This window comes from Amblyomma americanum, chromosome 7 (genome assembly GCF_052857255.1).
Source record: "Amblyomma americanum isolate KBUSLIRL-KWMA chromosome 7, ASM5285725v1, whole genome shotgun sequence".
NCBI lineage: Eukaryota > Metazoa > Arthropoda > Arachnida > Ixodida > Ixodidae > Amblyomma > Amblyomma americanum.
In genome coordinates, this window is record NC_135503.1 from 80,613,523 (window position 1) to 80,624,641 (window position 11,119).

Sequence of the window (11,119 nt, forward strand, 5' to 3'; positions counted from 1 at the left end):
GGACGACCGCAGGGCCGGAGGTTTTGCAGTCGAGTCAGCGGCCATTGAAGACGGAGGAGCTGAAGGGCAGGCAGGCATCCGCGAGCAGCAAAATCCTAGAAAAAGGCTGCGGACTGCTTCGTCTGACTTTAGCCAAGCTTTGCTCACGGAGCAGAGGATGCTGCGTGAGAGCCTTGAAGCTTGTCACAGCAGAGAGATGGAGATGAGGCAGCGGCACTTGACGCTGCAAGAGAAAATGGTGAATGCCATAACAAAGTTTTTTGAATCAAGTTAAGAATTTTTCTAATTTTTTCAGAGTTGTATGTTTCTATTTTTTCGGTTTTTACTTTGCCTATCGGTTTTTTTTTTTGCGTTAGTTTTCAGACTCGTCGGATTTCTTAATGTTTTGTCCCTGCTTTCATATCAGCAAGTGCCTGCGCGATGTTGAGCAGCAATTTGTGATATTGATGGCAGTGTTAACCACATGCAATATGGAATCATCTGATGTGACTCCAGATTTTGTTTCTTTTCTTTTTTGTGCGCATTTTTCCCATTTGTTTCAGCACCTGCGCAATGTTGTGCGGTGATTTGTGGTACTGAAGGCTGTGTTAACTATGTGCAATATGACGTTATGTAATGCGACTCCTTTCAGATTTTATCTATTTCTTTTTTTCCTTTCTTGCTGCTGTGCATTTGTTGCACTTGTTTCAGTGCGTGCGTGATATTGCGCAGCAATTTGTGATATTGAAGGCAGTGTTAACCACATGCAATATGACATCATCCGATGTGAGCCCAGATTCTGTCTCTTTGTTTTCGTGCACATTGTTTGCTTTTTTTCCAGTTCCTGCGCAATGTGGCACAGTGATTTGTGGTTTGTGGCTGTGTTAACTATGTGCAATATGACATTTTCTAATGTGACTCCTTATGATTTTATCTATTGTTTAGCATTTGTCGCACTTTCTGCAGTACCAGAGTGATTTGCAATAATCATGGCTATGTTAACCACATGCAGTGCGACATCTGAGGTTACTCCTTTCGATTTTGTCTCTTATTGTTTATCTTTCTTGCTGTTTTATGCTTTTTGCGCCTGTTCCAGTACCTAAGCAATATTTCGCAGCAGTTTGTGATATTTTTCGGGTGATATATACTGTAGCAACCAAGCATTAAGGGCGTGTTGGTAATTAATGGTCAAACTACAGGACCAGCGTACAAAGATGAATGACAAAATAAAGCCAGCCGGTGCCTTTTTTGTCTTGTCCTCGCATCTTTTTGATTTGGTTCCGTTGAATGTGATATGTACATTTTTTTGTAAACTGTTGGCTGCGAAGGCTATAAAAAGGTATAACTTTTCAAATTTTTTGCACGCCTTCTGTGTGTTTCATTATCTTTTCACGCAGTTTCTTGAAGTGAATAAATTGCACCAACTAGCCAGCCAGCAAACACGGTTATTGTAAATGGATAGCACGGTTTACCTCAGTTCTGTGCTCGCTGCTTGTAGTACTCTAGTATTGCAGCTCGTACTGCAGCACCAGTTGCGGTTTGATCATCTGTGACTCTCTGTGGCTGCTGATACAGGGCCTCGGAAACTTGTGCATCAGAGGTCCAGTCTTGCATAACTTGGTCGCCAAATGCTTCACAGATGTTGTTCAGCGTGCAGCAGGCACGGATCACCAGTGGAGCTGTATCTATGCTGCACTCCATCCTCTTCATGCAGAACCTGAATCTTGCCTTCAGTCTGCCAAAGGCGTTCTCAACTACCCTTCTAGCCTTCGACAGGTGGTAGTTTAACCTTTTAATATCGGCATCCAAGTGGGCGCTGTGGCTGAAGGGTTTGATCAAGTGTGATGTGAGGGGAAATGCTTGGTCGCAGAGTATTAATGGAGGCACAGCTGTTCCACCGAAGACTACAGCTGGAGCCTGAAATGTTGGCCCTTCAATAAACTCTGCCAGCTGGGAGCGTTGGTAGATGTAGGCATCGTGGCAGCGCCCTGGTGATCCAACGTTCACGTACCGAAAGCGGTACCGGTGGTCTACCAAGGCGAGCAGCACGATGCTGTGCCTGTGAAAAGAAAAACAGCATTAAAAGAATTCTTCACAAATCATGGACATGCACAATGACTTGTGAACTGAAGACTTTTGCATTAGCAAATTCGTACTGCTGTAATGCTGCCTTTATGGCTGCAACATGTAAGCTCTACATAAGCCAAATACGAGATAACTCACCAGCCTTTTGCAGTTGTAGTAGTCTGGTGCGCTTTCCTTGGGCGGCGACACGGGGAAATGGCAACCGTCGAGTGCCCCTATCGCTTGTGGGAAATCGCAAATGGCACCGAACTCTCTAATGTGGTCGCCCATTGCGTCTGGAGAGAGCATGTTTATCCACTTGTCCTCAAGTAGGCACACTACGGCGTCACAAAACTCCCGATATATGGTGTTCACGGTGGATCGCCCTAGGCCGAAAAGATTGGCCACAGAGCTATCCTCTGCCGAGGAGCACAGCTTATACATCGCCACTGCAACGCGCTTCTCGACAGAGATGGCCAACCGCATATTCGTGTCGACGCGCTGCAGCAGGGGCCGGCAAGCTTCGACTATGTACCGAAACGGCGGAGGAGTCACACGGAAGCTCTGTTTAAAGAACCGCTCACCGAGGTGGGGGAGAGTGTCCTCGAACCAGCGTTCGTTTCGATTGTACATCCACCTTTCCCGCTGGACTGTACCATCGCACGCAACCGCAGCTGCGATACACAACCCGTTCGCAAAAAGGAGCCGCCTTTTCACACTGTCTGTCTGACTTTTAGCCGCCTCAATCTCTACTTCGAGGTCAGACGCCGCCACCATCATAAGAGCAATCTCACGCTTCCTTTCTAGACTCATGATAATCTACACAGCTGTGACAACAAGCTTTTGGTTTTGGCGCCAACCGCTATCCCATCTGGCTACGGATTTGGCTGCCGCTGCCTCCGGCTGCACAGTGTTGCCGGACATCACCATGTTATGGCTGTCGGTGGAACATTTGGCGCCACCTAACACACATGAGGGAAACTTCTCAATGAGCATTGAAAATGCCCGTGTAGCACCGGATGTTTCGAGCGTGCTCGAAAATCTCGATGCAGATCGAGTTCAATGCGGATCGAAAGTGCCCGTGTGACAGGGGTATTATTCTGACATGACTCGGGACCCAGCAGAGTTTTATGTTTTGTCCTCGAACTGTGGCTGTTTCTATGTTGTGTATGATTTCACCAAGTAGCGCAGTGATCGCATTTCTATGACGAAGAGCTGTAAGTACATTTAAGGGGTCTGTGTAACTTATATTGTTTGTGAGGCTTTCGTTTACTATTTTTTCTATGGCTACACAGACTGCGTAACATCCTGCAGTGAAGGTGAATGCGCACAGTGGAAGTCGTACTGTGTCCTCCGAATTCCCACCCACCACTTAGCTTCCCACGTGAACGTCCGTTTTCGAATTATCAGTATAAAAATCTGTGATGTCGCCGTATTTCTCTTCAAGTGCAAGAAATTCTTGTATGATATGTTGTTGTGGAGACTGTTTTCTGTGGAACTGTGCAAGAGTAAAATTGCAAATTCCAGGAAAGTTGTACCAAGGAGGTAGTAGATATCGCCTTTGTGCAACAGCAGATATTATGTCCAGTAAGTCGAGATCCTGGCACATATCTTCAAATCGCAAGAGTAGAGGCCTGGTGGCTTGCGGTTTGTTGTTGAATATTAGTCTGGAAGGTCAGCTGGTTACAAGTGCATAGCAGCTGTGTTTTGGTAGAGACCTTATTTTAAGGATATATGAACAAGTCAGAGTGGTTCTTCTAACTTCAAGAGGAGCTTCATTAGTTTCTACATAAAGGCTAACTATGGGAGATGTTCTGTATGCGTCACACAAGAGGCGTAGGCCTGAGATATGCACTGGATCCAAAGAGTTTGGCACTGGGGGTGTGCAAAGAGCGGTAAATGCGCAGAAGACATGTTCTATCGGATCCCAATGCTTCTTTGAAAACACTTTCAGTATGTTTAAAGATTTGGAAGGCTTTCTTTTCAGTGTGTTTATGTTGGGCAGAAATGTTAGTTTCTTGTCGAATGTTATCTCTAAAAATATTTATTGTTTTATTGGTAGCGTAGTTTCATTTAGATGTAGGGTGGGGTCGTTGGTCAAGCCTCCTTTGAGCGAGAAAAGAACAGAACGGCCGCTGTTTTTTGCGGGGAGAACTTAAACCCGTTTCTGTCTGCCCAAACCACTAGTCTGTTTATTGTGTGTTGTATCTGTCTCTTACAGGTTGATAAGCTGGATGATGTGAATGCAGTCCGAAGATCATCAACATATGCAGGATACATGATGGACTTTGGAATCATTTTCGATATGAAATTCATTTGTTACAATAAGGAGCGTGGTACTCAGAATGCACTCCTGCGGTACCCCGTTTTCTTGAACGAATTTTTCGGAAAGTGTTGAACCCAGGCGAACATGAAATGAATGTTCCGACGGGAAGTATTTCAGGCAGTTCGGCATCTTTCCGCTGATAGCCAGGTCTGCTAGGTCGCGGAGAATGCCAAACCTCCAAGTAGTGTCGATCGTAACCCTTTTCCATGTCAAAAAATACCGCTAGACAGTGTTGCCTGTGTATGAATGCTTCTCGTAGTGTTTTTAAGGAGCACGAGTTGCTCAATTGTCGAGGATCCTTTTTAAACCCGCATTGGTGGATGTCAAGAAGTTCGCGGCTTTCGGGGATAAACATTAACTTGATATTCAACCCACTTTCGAAAGATTTATCGAGGCAACTTGTGTGTGTTATGGGCCTATAGCTATCATAAGAAGTGGGTGGCTTCCCAGCCTTCAGTAATGGCAAAAATAACTGCTTTTTTCCATTCTCTCGTATTTTTCCTAGTTTTCATATTTTGTTACAAAAATTTAGAAGTGCTTCTACTTAGGCTTCGGAAAGGTGTGCCAGCATCTCAAAATGTATTTCGCAGGCCCGGGTGCTCTCCCTTTACCAGCCGACCGTACTTTATGAATTTTCCCGAGTGAAATTAGGTTATTATATGGCTTGTTTGAACAGCCACTTGTTGGGAGCCTTTGTTTTGAAGCTATGTTTCTGTGTTAAAAAATGATTCTGTGGAATGTGCGGAACTATTAATTGTAGAAAAATGATCCGCTAGAAAGTCTACCTGTTCTTTAATACTTGTTTGTGTGCCTGGACCTATAAGAAAAGGGATTGTGAAGGGGGAGCAGCTGCTCCCTATTTATTTTGTGAACTTGTTCCCACATTTTCTTCAATGTTATTGAACTGTTTATAGATGTTCTATAGTTCTACAATCATGTGTTGTTCAGCGCTTCTACGGATATACCTCATTTTGGCACTTGTCTTTAAGTTTTAATGAGTAGGATACCTAGTCCCCCCCCCCCCCCCCCCCCATGCCTTAATTTTTTGCGTTTTGCTTCTTTACATTCTTGTGAGTACCACGTCTTTCACTTTGTCTCACTACGCCCGACGACTGAGGAATATATATGCGTGCAGCAGTAATTATACAGGTTGTGCAAATCTTATTTACTTCGTCAACACTTAGATCAACCGAGAACAGTTTCTCCAAACTAAAATTTTTGCGAAACAGTGCCCAGTCAGCCAAGTGTAACTTCCAACGGCCAGGTTTGCTCGGGATGTTTGACGGAGAGGATGACAGGCTAATAATTATTGGGGAATGATCACTTTCCGGTGGGTTACCAAGAACATCCCATTTAAAATCAGTAAAAAACAGATGGTGAACAAAACGATAAATCTGAACAGCTCATTTTTCCAGTGCTTGGAAACCAATATGTGCGCTTTCCCGCATTTAGCAGACAGACATTATTGCATAGAATAAAATCTTCTAAAACGCGGCCTCTAGTGTTAGTTTCTTCGCTTCCCCAGAAAGAGCAGTGCGCATTAAAATCCCCGAGTAAGAGATTCGACTTCGGTAGCTCTTCTAGAAGCGTTTCTATGTCCTGAAGTGCAACTGTTTGGTGTGACTCGAGATATATGGCGCATATTGTGATAGTTTTAAAATAGATAACAGTGACTGCAACAGCTTCAAATTTAAGTTTTAAACTTGGTTTCAGAGGTTGCAAAACCAGTCTGGATGATAATAGCAACACCTCCAGAGAGCCTACTCGCTTGCTCGCGGTCGCACTGAAAGACTGTTTTTTTTTTTTTAAAAAGCTGTTTGTATGTTTAGAACCTAAGTTAGTTTCCTGTAGACATAAAGCCACAGGGGAAAGAGAGTTTAAAAGATCAGTCACATTACTGTAGCTTTTTTTTAAGTCCTCAGCAGTTCTAGCTAATTAGGAATGTCATGTTGGATAAGTTTTAAGGAGGGAGCTAAAAACTTATTCAGGGTTTAAGGGTCCTGTAATGGGGGCCCTGTTCCACCACTGTAGTGGGGGTGAGTTCTGAGTTGTGTTTATTGCCTTACTAGAGGTCCCGGACGGCCGCGGAGACCCGTGGGTGTGCGGTTTAGAGGCCTCTGCCGGCTGAGGGAAGCCTTGCGGGCGGCCGGCTGAAACGCCGGCGGGCCCTTTTTCACGGTTGGCAGGGCAGCCTTTGCTGAGGACGGGGATGACCCTGCCAGAGGCTTTGCCTGGGCACTGGCCTGAGCGGGCTGTGGTGCTCCGCCTTTTCTTCATTCTTTTATTTCAGCATCATACGAAACACAGAGCCTGATGCAGGGACAGAAGCTAAAGGCTGGTGGTGCCTGGCGAGGCCCCTGACTCTAAACAGTCCACAACGGTACAAATAGAATGCCAATCTTAGAGCAAAAGAATAAAGTGTGCCTCCTGTAATCACAAAAGATAAAAAAACTAAACATTTCACACTTGTGCATAAACTTATCGCATATAGTCTTGCACACAAATGAAACACAAATCACGCTTTATAGGACGCTACGCAAATTACATGAATAAAACAGCACAAACAGCTGTTGTACAAAATCATACAAAAAGATATAATGCAGTTTTTAAATTGTCGGTGAAACTGAAAAATATTGCTCGAAACGACACAAAATCAAGATAAAAACAATTTATAGAGTCATTTTGTGTTATACAGAGTTTTATGTTTCTTTTGTGAGGGGACAGTAAAACATAAAAAACTGTTCAGTTATGACTATACTTAGATTGGCAAGATAACAATAGCTCTCTAAGCTGGCGTTTAAATTCTTTTAATTTGCATTCAAAGTTTAGCTTACCTTCAAATTTGTTTAAGATCAGAAGCATTTCATATGCCATTTTTGCCTTTCATAATTTGTTCGGATTTTTGGTGTTCGATGTTTTCGCTGCCTCAAAAGGTACTCAGCGTTTTCCGAGTCAATAATTCCGAACAGTTTCTTCTGATATACTACTTGCAGTGATTGTAAATAATATAACTGGTCTGTGTTTAGGATACCATGTTTCTTAAACAGAGGAGCGGTTCTTAAGTCTTGTGCATTGCAATGATGAGATTCGAAGCAATGCAGGATTTTCTTCTGCAAAGTAATCAACTTAGCATAATTTTATTGTGTAGTAGTGTCCCAAACCATTAAGCCGTAGGTTAGTCTGGAATAAAAAGTGAGTAATAAATGTTCTTTTTCAGCCAGAGAAGTATGAGCGCAGATATGTTGTAAAGACTAACTGTGTGGGCAAGTTCTACACTTAGGTTTCTCATGTGTACAGACCAGCTCAAGTTTTCCTGAAACTCTCTAGTACTCCTTGTTTTAGCTTCGCGAGTGTTGATACGGCATCATTAATTTTATCAACTAGCCGCCGCGGTGGCTCAGTGGTTATGGCACTCGGCTGCTAACCCGAAAGACGCGGGTTCGATCCCGGCCGCGGAGGTCGAATTTTGATAGAGGCGAAATTCTAGAAGCCCGTGTGCTGTGGGATGTCAGTGCACGTTAAAAAACCCCAGGTGGTCGAAATTTCCGGAGCCCTTCACTACGGCGTCCCTCATAGCCTGAGTAGCTTTGGGATGCTAAGCCCCATGAATGAAATCAAATTTTTCACCAACTGATAACCATCATTCAGATAGCTATTTAGAAGTTCTAGTACAATACCTCGCACACCGTATCTTGATAACTTTTTGTGTAGTAAATCGAACTGTATGGAATCAAAAGCTTTCTGAATGTCTAAAAACAAACCTAGTGTATATTTTCTACATTCTATATCTTCAATTATTCTGTCTTTGATGTGTACGAGAGCGTGTTCTTTCGGCCAATGCTTGCGAAAGCCATTATGACATTGAGTTATCACCTGATGCTTTTCAAAAAATAAAACTAGTGTCTCATGAATGACGCTTTCAAATATTTTAGATATTGCTGGAAGTACTGAAATAGGCCGGTAGTCAAAGTATTTGTATCACCTCCTTTGAATATTGCAGAGACTTTGGCAATTTTTAATTGTTTAGGAAATACGCCTGTAATTAGAGTGAGGTTATTATGTAGCTGCGAACTTCAAATATAAAAGGCGATACTATTTTTATTTCATTTGGACCAAGTTCATCCACCCCTGAAGATAAATTGTTTTTAAGCTTGCCGAGTATACTTGAAATTTCACTTGGATCAGTAGGCCTCAGGAAAAGAAAGCGACTCAATACTGTGTCCACTGGCATACGGTCGTCTAGGACAGTTGCATTCGTGATATCGTAGGAGCAAGAAACCACAAAGTGTATGCTAATTGCCTCAGCTAGCCTTTCCCCAATGAGTGTTCTACCATCAATTACGAGCTGCGTAATGCTATCCCTAGCATTTTTTTCTTCAAGTTAGCGAGTTTACAACCTCCCATTTTCATCGCTGATTATTATATATGCTCTCAAAAAGATTTTGGTAGTAGTACTGTTTTGCTTTTCTTTAACTCGGTCGTTAAAGCATATCCGTACTTCCTATACTCTTTAAATGTATTTGGATCTCGTGAACGAATAAAATAATGTGTAAAAATGGGTTTATTCGCAGAAGCTTCTAAACGGAAGCTAAGCCTACAATAGTCTGAGGGCAGCTAGTCCAGCCAGGAGCGTGCACCAGGCGATGGCCATGCGGCTCGCGCGTATGTCCGTCGTCTTCCTTACAATGGCCCACGGACAGAAGAGCAGCCATCCTGGCGACTTAAGGGGCGGACAAGACAGTGAGCTCGTAGTATGCCGTGAGGCGCTGGATATGAACAGTCTCACGGCCGCAGCGTCTGAGATCGGGTGACGACGTGAGGGGCTCAAGCATATAGTTGACCGGAGATGTTTGCTCCAAGATGCGATAGAGCCCTTGATATTTAGCGAGCAGTTTCCGGGAGAAGCCCGGAGTGCGGGAAGGTATCCACAGCCATACAAAAGAGCCAGGTGAGAAATGCTGGGGAGGTTGATCTTTATCGTGGCGGGTTTTTTGAACGGACTGGGTAGCTGTCGTGAGCGACCGGGCGATCTGGCGGCAAGCGTGCCTGGCAGCTTCGGAAACGGTGGTGCACTCAGATGTGTCAGGGTGGTAGGGGAGAACAGTATCAATAGAAACGAAGGATGTCGGCCATAAAGAAGGAAGAAAGGAGAAAATCCGGTTGTAGACTGCGTAGCAGTATTGTACGCGAACGTAATATAGGGAGAATAAGGTCCTAGTTCGTGTGGTTCGAACCGACATACATGGCCAGCATGTCCCCCAGAGTACGGTTAAAGTGTTCACTGAGGCCGTTGTTCTGAGGGTGGTAGGCTTGCAAGTTTTATGGATGACGTTGCACTCACGGAGCACAGGTTTGATGACATCAGATAGGAAGACGCGTCCTCTGTCGCTGAAGAGTTCACGAGGGGAACCCCGTCAAAGGTTGAACCGATGCAGAAGAAATGATGCCACATCCTGTGCCGTGGCAGCAGGAAGCGCGGCGGCTTCAGCATACCTCGTGAGCTGATCGACGGCAACAATGATCCATCGTTTGCCAGAAGCAGTGTACGGGAGGGGCGAGGTGGACAAGATAGCGGCTGCAACTCGCCAGCAGTACGGTTAGTGGGTGTCTTGTGGCGCTAGCATTCGAGGTACGAAATGACGTATTTCGAAACAAAATTGTACATGCCAAGCCAGTAGTAGCCGAGGCGGACCTTGGACGATCAGTCGGCACATGGAGGAGCACGTATGTGATGCACAAAGCGGTGGTAACAAATTGCTGGTCTAGTCTACAGAACCGAACAGGGCGTCCGGGGTCCGAAGGCGTGGCTCAGGCGGGCGACCCTCGCTTTGGCGCTGCGGCCTAGCTTTCAGAGGGAGTCGAGGAACGTGCAGTGGCCGTTGAGGGCAGCTAGGCGGGCTGCCGGGCGTGAGATTCTCGCAACTGCTGTCGGACGGAGCGGTTCGGTAACCAGGCTGGCTGCTACGGGAGGCGCCGCGAGGTACGAGGCAGACTGGGGGTGGACTGCATGGGGCTCCTGGGACATGCGCAAAGCCAGCCGTAATTGCATTAAACGCAGCGGGCGGCCGCACGAGTGGTGCCCTTGCCACTGGCGCCGAGCCTTTCATGAAGGAGGATGACGGCGACGTAGCGGCAATCGGAGGCAGCCACGGCACCGGTGCAGCAACCGGGTGCACGTCTGCGGGCCTGGTCAGCTGAGGCAACTTGCTAGACGGCGGCTGTTGAAACTGTGTTGTGTGTGTAACCGGAATCTGCTGAGGACGAGAGGTTGTGCGCGGTAGGCTGCCGTCAATATTACGTTTGGCGGAGGCCGATCCAGTGGTTTCAGGCGTCTTTGAAGATTCTAACAAAGGCAGAGAGGATCTCAGAGGCCTGGTTTGGCTAAAGGACGGGTGCTGGCACCGGTTTAGGGGCCTTGTCAGGCAAAGTAGGGTGGGTGACAATCGCCATGCTTGGCACTGCAGACACCGGTTTGACATTCTTATTCTGCTTAGTGTGATTTATACTGCATTTCGGACCTTTGGAGGCGCTGTGGGTGTGGAGAGCAGGCTTTATTTTTGCCGAGAGCTCTTTAGCATCAGCTGGCCGCGCTATCGACGTCGCTGCAGTGGCTTGTTGGGCTGTTGGCTGCTGTGACGAGGCAGACGGGGATGCCGAAAATAGAGAGTCATGCATGCTTGTGCAGAGCCCGTCTTGTCGTCGGGAGGCGGTGGGGACAACGTCAGTGAGGAGCGGTGTGTGGAGCTGGTG

At 45.8% G+C, this 11,119-nt stretch overlaps 1 pseudogene; it reads right to left on the reverse strand.

The window, feature by feature from the left end:
• Window positions 1-1,421: 1,421 nt before the first annotated feature.
• LOC144097853 (uncharacterized) lies at window positions 1,422-2,856 on the reverse strand (annotated as a pseudogene).
• Window positions 2,857-11,119: the final 8,263 nt, after the last annotated feature.